Source organism: Oncorhynchus keta, chromosome 34 (assembly GCF_023373465.1).
Source record: "Oncorhynchus keta strain PuntledgeMale-10-30-2019 chromosome 34, Oket_V2, whole genome shotgun sequence".
Classification (NCBI taxonomy): Eukaryota; Metazoa; Chordata; class Actinopteri; order Salmoniformes; family Salmonidae; genus Oncorhynchus; species Oncorhynchus keta.
This window is the reverse complement of record NC_068454.1, coordinates 24774909-24790803: the sequence shown is the minus strand read 5'-3', so window position 1 is coordinate 24790803 and position 15895 is coordinate 24774909. Positions and strand designations below refer to the sequence as shown.

The following is a 15895-nucleotide window of genomic DNA, read 5'->3' as shown; positions in this document are numbered from 1 at the left end:
AACCATTTGAGCTCAGTTTCATGGAGTTATGCATTTAGATCTCGAGTTGTACAGTGTTGTTTAGAAGCAGTCCACAGTTTTCTGAACGATGTTCAGTAAATACATTTTTAGAGCAGATGGTGTTAAAACGGTAGCATACCTTCTGCTTTGTTTCTATCAAAGCACATACTTGGCTGAGTGTTATTCTCTGAGTTTTGGCCACGAGAGAAATGCAATCATTCGCACAATCATCCTAAAATCTCCTGAGTTTTTTTTTTGTCTTGCAGTATCATTATACTATGCTATTGTATTTGGTTCTGTTATTCAGCTTTGATGCAACTTTATTCAACAAGCACCATTTGCCAGAGTAGCCTGTTTTCTAGGATTAGAGCGCAGAAGCTTCGGGACCTTTAGCTGTCAGGAAGATGGGCCCAGAAAAGTCGGATTCGCAGCCAATGTTGCTGGACGTTTCTTTAAATGTTGAGAAGGAAGAGGAAAACGATGTAGAGTCTGTTATTGTTCACTTACTGCTTCAACACACACACACACCATGATATTTTTCCAGTGCTAGCAGTTGAAGACTGGACTGCCGGTCCCTGATATAAATATACTCTATATTTGTCCTTCATAAACCTGTTCATGCTCGGGATAAGAATATGGGTAGCCTGAAGGCAAGAACAACACAGGAATTATGGAGATGTTCCCATATTTTAAAGGTAGGGGTGTGTCTCATGGCTTCATACATGCGACAGTGGCTGCCAGCATAAAAAGCTATTGATGTGAAATGCATGAGATGTCTTATTTATATGTGAAAGTGATTGAACACAACCAACATGAAGGTGAACAAATGCTTTTGGTATCATGTAAAATACCTATAGCATACCTTATGATTCTCATGTGTTTTCTGTTCAGGGAAAGTTGCATGTTTGAACATTGAATTACCTATTTTACATACTGCCTTGGTTCAGTTAGCAGTGTTCCCCTCTAGCCTTGATCATAGGTTGGCTTGTCAGTGTTAAAAATATCAAAGCTGACTAATCATACAAAGACCCCTAGCAGACGCATTGACTGTATACCTGTAAAGAATGATGCCGGCACGCACACACACAATCACTAACACCCCTCATCGAAGGAAGTGCTTTGAAGCCTTTGCAGTAAATAAAAATAAAAGTTGCACTGGATAAATTGGTGAAAGACCTCCGACAGAGACATGTCTCTCTCCTCTAATTGTCCTTCTCCCGCCCTCCTTCCGTCTAGCCCGTTTATACATGGTTCTAACATGCGGCTGTTGTCCTGATCTTGTCCACATTCTGATTGTGCCCATTTGTCGACAGGTGTAGACAATCAAAAGACACATTGTGAACAGATTGTGGTTAGATTTTCCTGACCACCCCCGGAGGTACTAGAAGACGCATCTGATATGGATATAGCCTTGAAGTGTAAAATCATCATGACAATGAAGTCATACAAATTTGGCCAACCTCCCCAAAAATAAGTCACACCGGCCAGTTAAGGTAGTAATTATGGACAACGATAACTCCAGACTTAAGATCACTGTCTTCATTAAAAACCAAATGCCTGCTGGTACTGTGTTTGGATGCCACAGTCCAATCAAAATTAGATGACGCAGGGATATTGACCCGAATGACAGAAAAATGGTTCCCACGTCCAAAGCCAGCACAAAATTCAGCCAATGTCACTCAAAAGAAAATTAACTCTAGGTCAGGCTTCTACTGAGGCCTGCCTTTCTGCCATGTAGTGGGGAGAGGGGCACATTAAGTAATTTGGGTTAGGCTTCGTCTAGTGTTAAGGCCCTAACTCTAGCTTCATGCAAACATCCTGGCTCATCCCCTAAGCCTCGACCCTAACCGTAGCTTCATGCTCCCAGCTCAACCCTAACCCTTGATTCATCTCCACATCTTGGATCAACCCTAATCCTAGCTATATGCTCTAGCTATACCGTGACGCATATCTTTTCACATTAAATGCAATGTATTGACTTATTCGTCACGCCTAAAAAGCTTACCAGACTGACGCTTATCAGTTGGTAGCAGGCTGACAAGGAACAGGCCCAACTCCAGACTGTGAACACATTTCATGCAGACAAATATCTCCCAGACACTTCTATTCAACTGTCTGAACCAACAACTCAGCAAAGAACAGCACCATTAAGTAGACAGTGGAGTGCATTATCCCTGCTGGTCTACCGGTGCATTCAACTAAACTAAATAAACTCAGACACCTTGGAACTTTGTCTTGTCCTAATCTGAGGGTGTGGAGAAGCAATGTCACATCTGTCTTTTGAAGTGATATCTCCCATTAGGATCATTAGGGGCTACAATATTTCCTTGTCTCCTGTTGTCATGGGTAATCCTAATCATGCATGGTCACCAGCCTTGTGTTCTGTTCCTTGGCACACTGCGCTCTGTGAGGATCATGGAGTTGTGCCCTAGTCAGCAGACTAAGCTCCATGAGGGATGGCATTTGGTTTCCCAGAGGGCCTGGGTATGCCAGGATTCCCAGAGAAGCCTTCATGTGGGCTACTCATACCCGTCAGTCAACCTCATTCACTGTACGTACATGGTGTACTAACTGTGCAGCTTAGTGGCTGGGAGGGAGAGAGGATGTTCTAGTTCTTTTTTTCTCATCCTCTTCATCTCTCACACATGTTTTTCACCCCCACCCCATATACACAATCACTCCCTTTCCATTTCAATCTCTCACTCCATTCTCTGTCCCTCTGTGTATATGTCTCCCCTCTCCAATGCTACATGACAAGAGTGTATAAATCTCTGCTGGGGATGAGTGATGGTGTCCAGTGGGAGCAGCAGCATAGTGTTTCCTTCTCTTCTCTTATTTGTGTGTGATAAAGGGCATCAATCTGACCCTGTCTGTCAGGAATGATTGTGTGGGTGGGGAGATTGGTGGGTGGGTGGGGAGATGGGTGGGTGGGTGGGCGGATGGATGGGAGTAAGGAGATAAGGTGTGTTCTAACGTAACAGTCTTAGTGAATGAAAAATAAGTTTTAGTCTTACCTTATAAACCCAGTGACAGCTTTTGATTGAATACAGTAGGACCTAGAGCTCTGAAAAACCAACAGAATGGTAGCCAAGCTGCTGATTATTTTGTCCCAAGAGATGGTCTATGATGTGTTGTTTTTATTGTTTTCTATTGGCCGCAGATGCTGACCAAGCCAATTCACAGTTCAGGATCTTTAATCTCACAGCCACATGCAGTAGCTACACTCAATATCACATATTAGCTACTGTCTGGAGAGTCCAGACTAGGAGCTTTCAGCCTTGTATTATTTTCTAGGCAGGTAATGTAAAGAAAAGAATCATCCACATTCATCTGTTGTTTGGGCACAGTTATTTCAAACAGTTACAGGGAGATTAAGTTAAGAGCCTATTTTTAAACATGCAGCGTCTTCCTCTCCTCTCTTTAAAGTAAAAGCTCTGTCTAAAGAGTTGTAACTTTTTTCCTTTTGTTGTGTCCTTTCCTCCACACTCACAGATATAGATAAACATGATAGGTGAAAGCAACATGGTGTGTCAACCTATCCAGTCATTTCATTAATCAGTGGTAATGAAGGCATTGATCGTGTGCAACTTCATCCTACACAGAAACGCAAATCTGACCTCATATCAGTCAGTGTGTAAGGGGCAACTGCCTCCTCCTCCAAATCAGTCACTCCACCAACCTCATTAGGTTGACCATCTCTCAGTTGGATGTGGATCAAGGTCATCGGACCTGACTGGACCTGTCCGCCTCCCAACGTTTAGTTCTCTGACCTTTTCTGTCCTGTCAGCCACAGGAGTTCCCCCTCAATACATTTGCATGACATTGAATCGGCGTCCTTCGTTAGCTCTCTCCCCCCTGGCTAGTGTCTCTATGTGTTGGCTATTCTGCTTTGAGGTGTGTTCTTGCTCTCTTACACTCATGCACACATGACAGAGTGAGTGCAGAGTTGCAAAGAAAAAGCCATATCTCAGACTGGCCAATAAAAAGAAAAGATTAAGATGGGCAAAAGAACACAGACAGAGGAACCAAAATGTACCGGCATCCTGGGGTGAAAGGGTAGCCTAGTGGGTAGAGTGTTGGACTAGTAACCGAAAGGTTGCAAGTTCAAATCCCCGAGCTGACAAGGTACAAATCTGTCGTTCGGCCCCTGAACAGGCAGTTAACCCACTGTTCCTAGGCCGTCATTGAAAATAAGAATTTGTTCTTAACTGACTTGCCTAGTTAAATAAAGGTAAAATAAAAATCCTGAAGTTGCCTCTTCACTGTTGATGTTGAGACTGGTGTTTTGCGGGTACTATTTAATGAAGCTGCCAGTTGAGGACTTGTGAGGCGTCTGTTTCTCAAACTAGACACTCTAATGTACTTGTCCTTTTGCTCAGTTGTGCACCGGGGCCTCCCACTCCTCTTTCTATTCTGGTTAGGGCCAGTTTGCACTGTTTTGTGAAGAGAGTAGTACACAGTGTTGTACAAGATCTTCAGTTTCTTGGAAATTTCTCACATGGAATAGCCTTAATTTCTCAGAACAAGAATAGACTGACAAGTTTCAGAAGAAAGTTATTCGTTTCTGGCCATTTTGAGCCAGTAATTGAACCCACATATGCTTCAGATACTCAACTAGTCTAAAGAAGGCCCGTTTTATTGCTTCTTTAATCAGGGCAACAGTTTTCAGTTGTGCTAACATAATTGCAAAAGGGTTTTCTAATGATCAATTAGCTTTTTAAAATTATAAACTTGGATTAGCTAACACAACTTTCCATTGGAACACAGGAGTGATGGTTGCTGATAATGGGCCTCTGTACGCCTATGTAGATATTCAATAAAAAATGTCCAGCTACAATAGTCATTTACAACAATAACAATGTCTACACTGTATTTATGATAATTTTAATGTTATTTTAATGGACAGAAAAATAGCTTTTCTTTCAAAAACAAGGACATTTCTAAGTGACCCTAAATTTTGGACCGGTAGTGTATACTTTTACTTTTGATACTTTAGTATATTTGATCAATTACATTTACTTTTGATATTTACGGATATTTAAAACCAAATACTTTCAGACTTTTACTCAAGTAGTGTTTTACTGGGTGACTTTCACTTTTACTTGAGTCATTTTCTATTAAGTTCTTTACTTTTACTCAAGTATGAAATTTGGGTACTTTTTCCATCTCTGGTGAGTGACGGCTAGTAAAATAAAGGCCTAGATTCAATCAGATCCTGCGTTAACAGGGGATAGCCGACACCAGCATAGCTGATGTTTTGGCGGTGTCAGAGGTGTAACTGCGTTGGAGCTGTGAAATTAGTGAGCAGCTGTTCTTGTTCATTGTCACGCAGCCACACCCATCCCACTCATGTTGGAAGTTCAGAGCAAGAAAGTGTAGAAATAAAAATAATGATTCTCATATTTTAAATAATTAAATGAAATGAGGATTTCTATCAGCCTAATTGAGGTGTAGATTAGATATCAGATTCCAGTGTTTTTTTAAACAAGGTTGCATGGGATTTCTCTTAATGCGACTCCGTGCAGCCAATGTCCAATGCCCGCTTTAGCTATGGAGCCCTACATCAAGAGGCTTTATTCTGCTCGTTGATATATGTGCACTCTATAAACAATTCTACTCTTGTGAAAAGGACTGTTGATTTTCTTTCTCTCTATCTCCTTTTCTTCAAACAGGAGGAAGAGAGCAATTCTCTGGAGAAAGTCTATGAGATGATGACACTCTGGAGAGTCATTATTCTCTCCTCCACAATGAAACAGCAGGAAATGGGGCTTCTTGCTCTCTGAACGGAGTTTATAAATAGAAATATGTGAAATTGCCAGTAGATAGAGCCGTCACACTCTAACCCGCGCACGCACGCACACACGCATGGATGAACACACACACGTACACACACACACTCCACCAGTGATGACCCACCCATAGTTCCGGCTTTAAATTAACATAAAGAGAAAATGTTAATAGGAACTAGCAGGTCACCTCTCCCCTTGAGTCCTTGGATCTACGCCACAACAGCAGCATTTTTAAGAACCTGAGAGACATCATTTTGGAGTGCACACACACACACCAATTCATGAGGTCTGGCGAGGCTCTTCCTTTATGATGCCTTTGTTTTTCTCCCTGCTGTAATATGTCTGAGGCATCCTGTTACCCTGGTGCTCCTGGGTAGAGGATCACTTCTAACTGAATCACATCACAGCAGGATCTCTCTATGAAGGTGTTTTTGTTCACAGGTGGGTTTTGGCTGTGTTGATATGTAGACAGATTTCTCGCCTTTTCTCGAATTCTACTTCCGTTCTTCATGTTAAGGGCTCTTTTCAATCCGCATCGCGGAAGTTCCTCTTTACAGAGTGATTGAAATTTAAAGGCAATCTCCCCGCTTTAAGGGAGACTGCATTCATGATAAACGCTGCATTTGTCTGCTCAATTGGAAAGTACCTTTAAACTTATATTGCGGAATCTGTAACACTTCAGCTTTACAGATTGAATAGATCCCTAAACCTTACCGTCAAAAATGGTTTGCACATACAGTGGGCCAAAAAAGTATTTAGTCAGCCACCAATTGTGCAAGTTCTCCCACTTAAAAAGATGAGAGAGGCCTGTAATTTTTATCATATGTACACTTCAACTATGACAAACAAAATGAGAAAATAAAATCCAGAAAATCACATTGTAGGATTTTTAATTAATTTATTTGCAAATTATGGTGGAAAATAAGTATTTGGTCACCTACAAACAAGAAAGATGTCTGGCTCTCACAGACCTGTAACTTCTTCTTTAAGAGGCTCCTCTGTCCTCCACTCGTTACCTGTATTAATGGCACCTGTTTGAACTTGTTATCAGTATAAAAGACACCTGTCCACAACCTCAAACAGTCACACTCCAAACTCCACTATGGCCAAGACCAAAGAGCTGTCAAAGGACACCAGAAACAAAATTGTAGACCTGCACCAGGCTGGGAAGACTGAATCTGCAATAGGTAAGCAGCACCTTGGTTTGAAGAAATCAACTGTGGGAGCAATTATTAGGAAATGGAAGACATACAAGACCACTGATAATCTCCCTCGATCTGGGGCTCCCGCTGTAAGATCTCAACCCTGGGGTCAAAATGATCACAAGAACGGTGAGCAAAAATCCCAGAACCACACGGTGGGACCTAGTGGATGACCTGCAGAGAGCTGGGACCAAAGTAACAAAGCCTACCATCAGTAACACACTACGCCACCAGGGACTCAAATCCTGCAGTGCCAGAAAGTGAAGATTGGGAGAATGTCATATGGTCAGATGAAACCAAAATATAACTTTTTGGTAAAAACTCAACTTGTCGTGTTTGGAGGACAAAGAATGCTGAGTTGCATCAAAAGAACACCATACCTACTGTGAATCATGGGGGTGGAAACATCATGCTTTGGGGCTGTTTTTCTGCAAATATTAGGAACTTGACTGATCCGTGTGAAAGGAAATGAATGAATGGGGCCATGTATCAGTGAGATTTTGAGTGAAAACCTCCTTCCATCAGCAAGGGCATCTCATTTTGTCTGTCATAGTTGAAGTGCCTCTCTCATATTTTTAAGTGGGAAAATTTGCAATGACAATTGGTGGCTGACTAAATACTTTTTATGAACCTGAGAGACATCATTTTGGAGTGCACACACACACACACAATTATGAACTTGAAAATGTATTAATACACCAATTGGGCACGTTTGGGCAGTCTTAATACAACACTTTGAACAGATTTGCAATGGTTAATTGGATCAGTCTAAAACGTTGCACATACTCTGCTGCCATCTAGTGGCCGAAAACGAAATTGTGCCTGGGCTGGAATAATACAATATGGTCTTTCTCTTGCATTTCTCTTGCATTTCATTGCTTTACTTCACTCAGCGCTAGAATGTCACTATCAAGCGAGAAAAAACTTGAAAGAACAAACAGAAAACATAGGTTGTGTATAGTAAGGTCTGTTGTTTTTTCTTGTGGTTCGCATATGATTACAAGTGTCATAATAAATGTTTTTGTCTTTTTTTTGTCTCATTAACAGAATCACTATTGTTCCTGCCTTGTCTCCGGCCATCTCTGCACCAGGTAAGCAGGGGTCCTTTTTATTTAAAATTCCTCCATTTTAGGAAGTCTAAATATAGCTTGTGTCCTGCAGCCCTCTGTCTGAATTGATTACCTCATGGATCAAGCCTGGCTTCTTATTTTAGACCACAGATTACTGCTCAGAGGATTAACAGTACAGAGTGAGGTTTAGAAAGTGGGATAAATAGCTATTGTAATAAATGGAATGTATCAGTGTATATATAGATACCACAAGGATTAAGAAAATATTGTTTGTAATGGTCTTGCTTATGTAAAGGTGGGTGATGTGGAAGGTTATGATTAGATATCAAAACACATTATTGTTATGTGTCTCAGTGTCTTTGTGATGTGATTTCCTGTATCCCAGGTTTAATGCTCATGAATTATATTTCTGTACATCCTCATCTATTCATTTTTCCTGAATGCAATTTCATTACCGTAGCCTTGCTTGGTGAGGGATGAAAACGGGTGCATTGACAAGGCCCTACACGTATCTTTACATTGCGGTATCATTGCTGTATTTATGATTTTCCGCTGCTTCATTATCTTCATTGAATGAAACAAAGATCACCCCGTAATGGCAGCACATTTACTTCTAATGCCCTCCTCTTTTACATGAGATATTGGGAAATAATCCCAGGTGCTGCAGTATTCTTTCTTCTTCGTTTGTTTGTCTGTGTTTATTTCTTTGCTCGCCAAAAGGTTTCTGAAGGTTCAATGATCCCGATGGTAACAACATGCACACAGGACTCAGATTCCATTCACAGTTACGTACATCTATCCATTAAATGTTGATCTTCAGAAAACTTCAGTCCAATATGACCAAGCACAGGGTCAGGGAGTGGTAGGTTGTCTCTTTCTGCTGAATGTGATAATGTGCTAAAGTTCCCAAGGTTAAGTTTCACCTGAATGAGTTTTAGGGTAGGTTACATTGCATCCTTGGCTGCATCTACAGTGCCTTGCGAAAGTATTCGGCCCCCTTGAACTTTGCGACCTTTTGCCACATTTCAGGCTTCAAACATAAAGATATAAAACTGTATTTTTTTGTGAAGAATCAACAACAGGTGGGACACAATCATGAAGTGGAACGACATTTATTTGATATTTCAAAGTTTTTTAACAAATCAAAAACTGAAAAATTGGCCGTGCAAAATTATTCAGCCCCTTTACTTTCAGTGCAGCAAACTCTCTCCAGAAGTTCAGTGAGGATCTCTGAATGATCCAATGTTGACCTAAATATATGACTAATGATGATAAATACAATCCACCTGTGTGTAATCAAGTCTCCGTATAAATGCACCTGCACTGTGATAGTCTCAGAGGTCCGTTAAAAGCGCAGAGAGCATCATGAAGAACAAGGAACACACCAGGCAGGTCCGAGATACTGTTGTGAAGAAGTTTAAAGCCGGATTTGGATACAAAAAGATTTCCCAAGCTTTAAACATCCCAAGGAGCACTGTGCAAGCGATAATATTGAAATGGAAGGAGTATCAGACCACTGCAAATCTACCAAGACCTGGCCGTCCCTCTAAACTTTCAGCTCATACAAGGAGAAGACTGATCAGAGATGCAGCCAAGAGGCCCATGATCACTCTGGATGAACTGCAGAGATCTACAGCTGAGGTGGGAGACTCTGTCCATAGGACAACAATCAGTCGTATATTGCACAAATCTGGCCTTTATGGAAGAGTGGCAAGAAGAAAGCCATTTCTTAAAGATATCCATAAAAAGTGTTGTTTAAAGTTTGCCACAAGCCACCTGGGAGACACACCAAACATGTGGAAGAAGGTGCTCTGGTCAGATGAAACCAAAATGGAACTTTTGGCAACAATGCAAAACGTTATGTTTGGCGTAAAAGCAACACAGCTCATCACCCTGAACACACCATCCACACTGTCAAACATGGTGGTGGCAGCATCATGGTTTGGGCCTGCTTTTCTTCAGCAGGGACAGGGAAGATGGTTAAAATTGATGGGAAGATGGATGGAGCCAAATACAGGACCATTCTGGAAGAAAACCTGATGGAGTCTGCAAAAGACCTGAGACTGGGACGGAGATTTGTCTTTCAACAAGACAATGATCCAAAACATAAAGCAAAATCTACAATGGAATGGTTCAAAAATAAACATATCCAGGTGTTAGAATGGCCAAGTCAAAGTCCAGACCTGAATCCAATCGAGAATCTGTGGAAAGAACTGAAAACTGCTGTTCACAAATGCTCTCCATCCAACCTCACTGAGCTCGAGCTGTTTTGCAAGGAGGAATGGGAAAAAATGTCAGTCTCTCGATGTGCAAAACTGATAGAGACATACCCCAAGCGACTTACAGCTGTAATCGCAGCAAAAGGTGGCGCTACAAAGTATTAACTTAAGGGGGCTGAATAATTTTGCACGGACAATTTTTCAGTTTTTGATTTGTTAAAAAAGTTTTAAATATCCAATAAATGTCGTTCCACTTCATGATTGTGTCCCACTTCTTGTTGATTCACAAAGAAATACAGTTTTATATCTTTATGTTTGAAGCCTGAAATGTGGCAAAAGGTCGCAAAGTTCAAGGGGGCCGAATACTTTCGCAAGGCACTGTATATCTGAAAAGCACAGTAAACTTAGAGAACACAGGTTTTTTAACCTTAAGATTCTTCACTTTCTACATATTTCATACCATTAGGGGAAAAGTCTTTACAGCTCAATTTAAAGTCAATAAGAAAGTATAATTTTCATATTCAGTTCCCTTTGCAGGGATTAATAGGAAATCGAAATGCCACACATTCTCCACATATTCTCAAATGCCCAATTCTCTCAGTTCAGTTGAATTAGGGAGCTCCTCAGCCTCAACCCATCCACGCTCCTTGAAACCTCCAGAGATTTTGTTAAATGAGATTATTTGGCCTAGAGAAGGCCATCCCTATTTAAACAGCAGCCATTTTCTCTCAGTAGAGTTATAGAGGACTCATATATCATTGACATTGTCACAGAGCTATAGCCTAATCTGGCTACTGTGCAAATTGTTACTTTGATGGGCCTTTATGTCTTTTCACTTTGATGAATTCTCCTACATATCCACAGTAGCCACCTTTCCTCAGTCTTCTTCCAAGGGCAAACACAATAGTTTCCCTTGGTCCTGGTTAAGAGGATTTGGGCAGCTCTTCCTTTAAATTAATTAACTGAAGAGGATTTGAGTAGGTTTTCTATAGATACCTTCATTGGATTGTGTGTCAGTTATTAGCATTTTTGTAGTAAATAAATAAGGGTAAAAAACGTTTTGGGAGACTTGACCAAATTCACATAGAACTGTGAGTTATAGACCTACCAATCTACTTTAAAACAAGTCTAAGATGCAGTATATCTGTTTGATGTGCGCTATTTCTATGCTTCATGTTCTTAAGTTTTGTTGTTGTATCTTTTACTTTTGGTTTTGTACACCAGTTTATAACTGCTGAAATACAAATATTTTTGGTTATGGAAAATATATTTCACAGCGATTTAGATAGTATAGTGTAGCGAATCATTGTACTGTCTTATTTTGTCACATAAACTGAAATTAGGCAAACTATTAGAGTTTTAGCAAGCAGTTTTCTGCATAGTGCAACTTTAACAATAAAAACATTTGGAAGCCTATATTAATGTGTGCGGATTGTTCAATGTTTCAAAAAATAAAATAAAAGCCTGACTAATTATAGGTTAGATTTATGGATTAATATACAGTACCAGGCTGTATCACAACTGGCCGTGATTGGGAGTCTCATAGGGCGGCACACAATTGGCCCAGTGTCGTCCGGGTTTGGCCGGTGTAGGCTGTCATTGTAAATAAGAATTTGTTCTTAACTGATTTGCCTAGTTAAATAAAGGTTAAACAAACAACAAACCAGTCAAAAGTTTGAACACACCTACTCATTCAAGGGTTTTTCCTTATTTTTTAAACTATTTTCTACATTGTAGCATAGTAGTGAAGACATCAAAACTATGAAATACCACATGGACTCGTAGTAAAAATGAAAATATATTTTATATTTGAGATTCTTCAAAATAGCCACCCTTTGATAGCTTTGCACACAATTATTTTTTTCTTCTTTCATAATACAGATCAACAATTTACGTTGTTACGTCATACAAAACAGAACACAAGTATTAACAAGGAAATACTAAAACATGCAAAAAATATAAATTAAATAATAATTAAATAAACAATTCGAGTGCAATTGTAGTCACACTGAAAAAAATCTTATTATAATGACTCAGAAAAATGTTATTCTTGTTGTTATTCACGAGGGTTAATGTTTTAATAAGATAGTTAAATTCAATAAAAAATAAGTGTAATTTTTGGACAAGTCAATTCTTCATGATCTTATCTGTCTCTATCTTGGAAGGCTGTTTATATGAATATTATATATATTTTTATCTGTAGCTGTATGAATAATGAATGAAAGCACCAGATGATGTAAAGGAGGACTAATGAAGTTTGCAGTTTGAATAGGACACACAACACAGTGAGTAAATGTCTCTTTACCATACGAATACATTCATGTCCACTCCACCTCAGCTCAACATACGTTAAGGCGGCTATGCCCTATACCAGTGAAATGAAATCCTAAATAATACACAGAGTTACAGGAGTATTTAAGGCCAGTGGTTAAGGGCCTGCAGGTTTCCACCCTTGCCTTATAAAACAACTATTGATGGGAAGCGCAGGTGAGAGTGAATGCAATTGTTAGCTCTCAGGCCAATAAATGTTATCTATTAAACAGTTAAGTCAATCAAAAGGGAGAGATAGCAGCTCTCCACTACACTAGATTTTTGGCAGCACAATATAATATAAACCTTAGTACAGTGTATTGTCTTTGACCAGTATACCATCGTTTAATAGGTTACACAGCAGGACACAACATTACATAGGCCTGTATGTCCCAAAATAGCATATCCAACACTTTACTTTCAAACAATTCCCTTCATTACATTTACATTTACATTTAAGTCATTTAGCAGACGCTCTTATCCAGAGCGACTTACAAATTGGTGCATTCACCTTATGACATCCAGTGGAACAGCCACTTTACAATAGTGCATCTAAATCTTTTAAGGGGGGTGAGAAGGATTACTTTATCCTATCCTAGGTATTCCTTAAAGAGGTGGGGTTTCAGGTGTCTCCGGAAGGTGGTGATTGACTCCGCTGTCCTGGCGTCGTGAGGGAGTTTGTTCCACCCTTGGGGGGCCAGAGCAGCGAACAGTTTTGACTGGGCTGAGCGGGAACTGTACTTCCTCAGTGGTAGGGAGGCGAGCAGGCCAGAGGTGGATGAACACAGTACCCTTGTTTGGGTGTAGGGCCTGATCAGAGCCTGGAGGTACTGAGGTGCCGTTCCCCTCACAGCTCCGTAGGCAAGCACCATGGTCTTGTAGCGGATGCGAGCTTCAACTGGAAGCCAGTGGAGAGAGCGGAGGAGCGGGGTGACGTGAGAGAACTTGGGAAGGTTGAACACCAGACGGGCTGCGGCGTTCTGGATGAGTTGTGAGGGTTTAATGGCACAGGCAGGGAGCCCAGCCAACAGCGAGTTGCAGTAATCCAGACGGGAGATGACAAGTGCCTGGATTAGGACCTGCGCCGCTTCCTGTGTGAGGCAGGGTCGTACTCTGCGGATGTTGTAGAGCATGAACCTACAGGAACGGGCCACCGCCTTGATGTTAGTTGAGAACGACAGGGTGTTGTCCAGGATCACGCCAAGGTTCTTAGCGCTTTGGGAGGAGGACACAATGGAGTTGTCAACCGTGATGGCGAGATCATGGAACGGGCAGTCCTTCCCGGGAGGAAAAGCAGCTCCGTCTTGCCGAGGTTCAGCTTGAGGTGGTGATCCGTCATCCACACTGATATGTCTGCCAGACATGCAGAGATGCGATTCGCCACCTGGTCATCAGAAGGGGGAAAGGAGAAGATTAATTGTGTGTCATCTGCATAGCAATGATAGGAGAGACCATGTGAGGTTATGACAGAGCCAAGTGACTTGGTGTATAGCGAGAATAGGAGAGGGCCTAGAACAGAGCCCTGGTGGACACCAGTGGTGAGAGCGCGTGGTGAGGAGACAGATTCTCGCCACGCCACCTGGTAGGAGCGACCTGTCAGGTAGGACGCAATCCAAGCGTGGGCCGCGCCGGAGATGCCCAACTCGGAGAGGGTGGAGAGGAGGATCTGATGGTTCACAGTATCGAAGGCAGCCGATAGGTCTAGAAGGATGAGAGCAGAGGAGAGAGAGTTAGCTTTAGCAGTGCGGAGCGCCTCCGTGATACAGAGAAGAGCAGTCTCAGTTGAATGACTAGTCTTGAAACCTGACTGATTTGGATCAAGAAGGTCATTCTGAGAGAGGTAGCGGGAGAGCTGGCCAAGGACGGCACGTTCAAGAGTTTTGGAGAGAAAAGAAAGAAGGGATACTGGTCTGTAGTTGTTGACATCGGAGGGATCGAGTGTAGGTTTTTTCAGAACACTTGACTTATCAATATTTTACCATATTCATCTTCTCAAAGACAGAAGGTGAGTCTGTGGACTAGAGAGAACATCATGCACCACACACACCCCTAGATAGCCACACCACAAGTCCTCACAGCCATGTGTGTCTGATATTCTGTATATGTACAGAAAAATTCAACAGTGGCCCGTAATTGATCTATTTTATAGATAAAATGTTTCTGTCCATCTCTCTATCCTATCTCAAGCTCCAGTCAGATGAAGGAGGCAGCACACTGAGTGTTTCCACTTTCCATCTGCCACTGTGCTTGTGTAACCATTCCAGAGGACAGCGTTGAGCCAGATGGGGGACCCAGCACCATGTAACATGCAGCATGCAGCACCAGCTGTGACTCATGATGAGCAGGACTCTCTCTTCCTCTTTCTCAGTCTCTCTGAGCCCTTCTGTCTGGGTCTATGGGGAGATGCTGGACCCCAGCTCCCCCTGGAAGCAATATGTCCCACTAAATGTCTCCTCCATCAGCCTACAGGCCCATGTGCCAACATCCCCAGGACCTGTCACTGCCCCACCTCCTCCAGGAACAAGGTGTGAGGTCACCCTGGCCTTTTGTGATTAGCTCCCGGCTGCTTTTTTATGAAGGAGGAACAAAGTAGCCTAGTTTTTTTCTGGTAATTACCGTGCAATCAGTTTATAATTCATGTACCTTTTGAACTGAGAAGAGCAGGAGGTTGTCACAAGGTGTGGTAACTGTGCAATAATACATGTGTACATGGTTTTACAAGTGGGGGGGGGGGGCATAATATTAATATTATATATATATATTTTTTTATCCAGTCGGATAAACACTCCAAACGGCCTACCCGACGCTCGGAGGCGTCCGCATGGTCCTAAAGCACACCGTTGCCTTGTTTTGTATCACATTCCAATGATAAAACATGGCGGACAAAAATGTAATTTCAGAATGTTCCTTCCCCAGTGAAAGTTTCACCCCAGTGTAAATGTGTAGCCTAATTACATTGTTGTGAAGGAGCATCAATCCACCCATTGTTAAAACTCATAAATGTGACAATGAAATAAGTATGAAATTAAATTATTATTGAGTGTGTCTCTCTTCATTCAGTAAAGGACATGCCATTCCTCCAGCATCTATCAAGTGCTTGTCAACACCTTTAAAATACACCATTACAGAGCTGCTGAATTGAAAGTATCTAACCTTCAGAAAGATGGCCAGCATTTTGCTAAATTTTAAGTGAGTCATTCAATCAATAATAAGGTAGTGTAAACACTATTTTTAATGAGGTTTTAATAGCCTCCTGAGAGGCTAGAAAAGTGATCAAGATCTTCAATGAGACTATGCAGGGATCC

At 41.5% G+C, this 15895-nt stretch overlaps 1 long non-coding RNA gene across 2 annotated transcripts; it reads left to right on the top strand.

Moving 5' to 3' along the window:
• Positions 1 to 5963: 5963 nt before the first annotated feature.
• LOC118366476 (uncharacterized) lies at positions 5964 to 15595 on the top strand. Of its 2 annotated transcripts, XR_004821958.2 has the most exons (4): positions 5964 to 6230; positions 8039 to 8082; positions 12484 to 12565; positions 14778 to 15595. It is a non-coding gene; the product is annotated as an uncharacterized LOC118366476 (long non-coding RNA). The 2 variants fall into 2 exon arrangements; XR_004821959.2 differs by lacking the exon at positions 12484 to 12565.
• Positions 15596 to 15895: the final 300 nt, after the last annotated feature.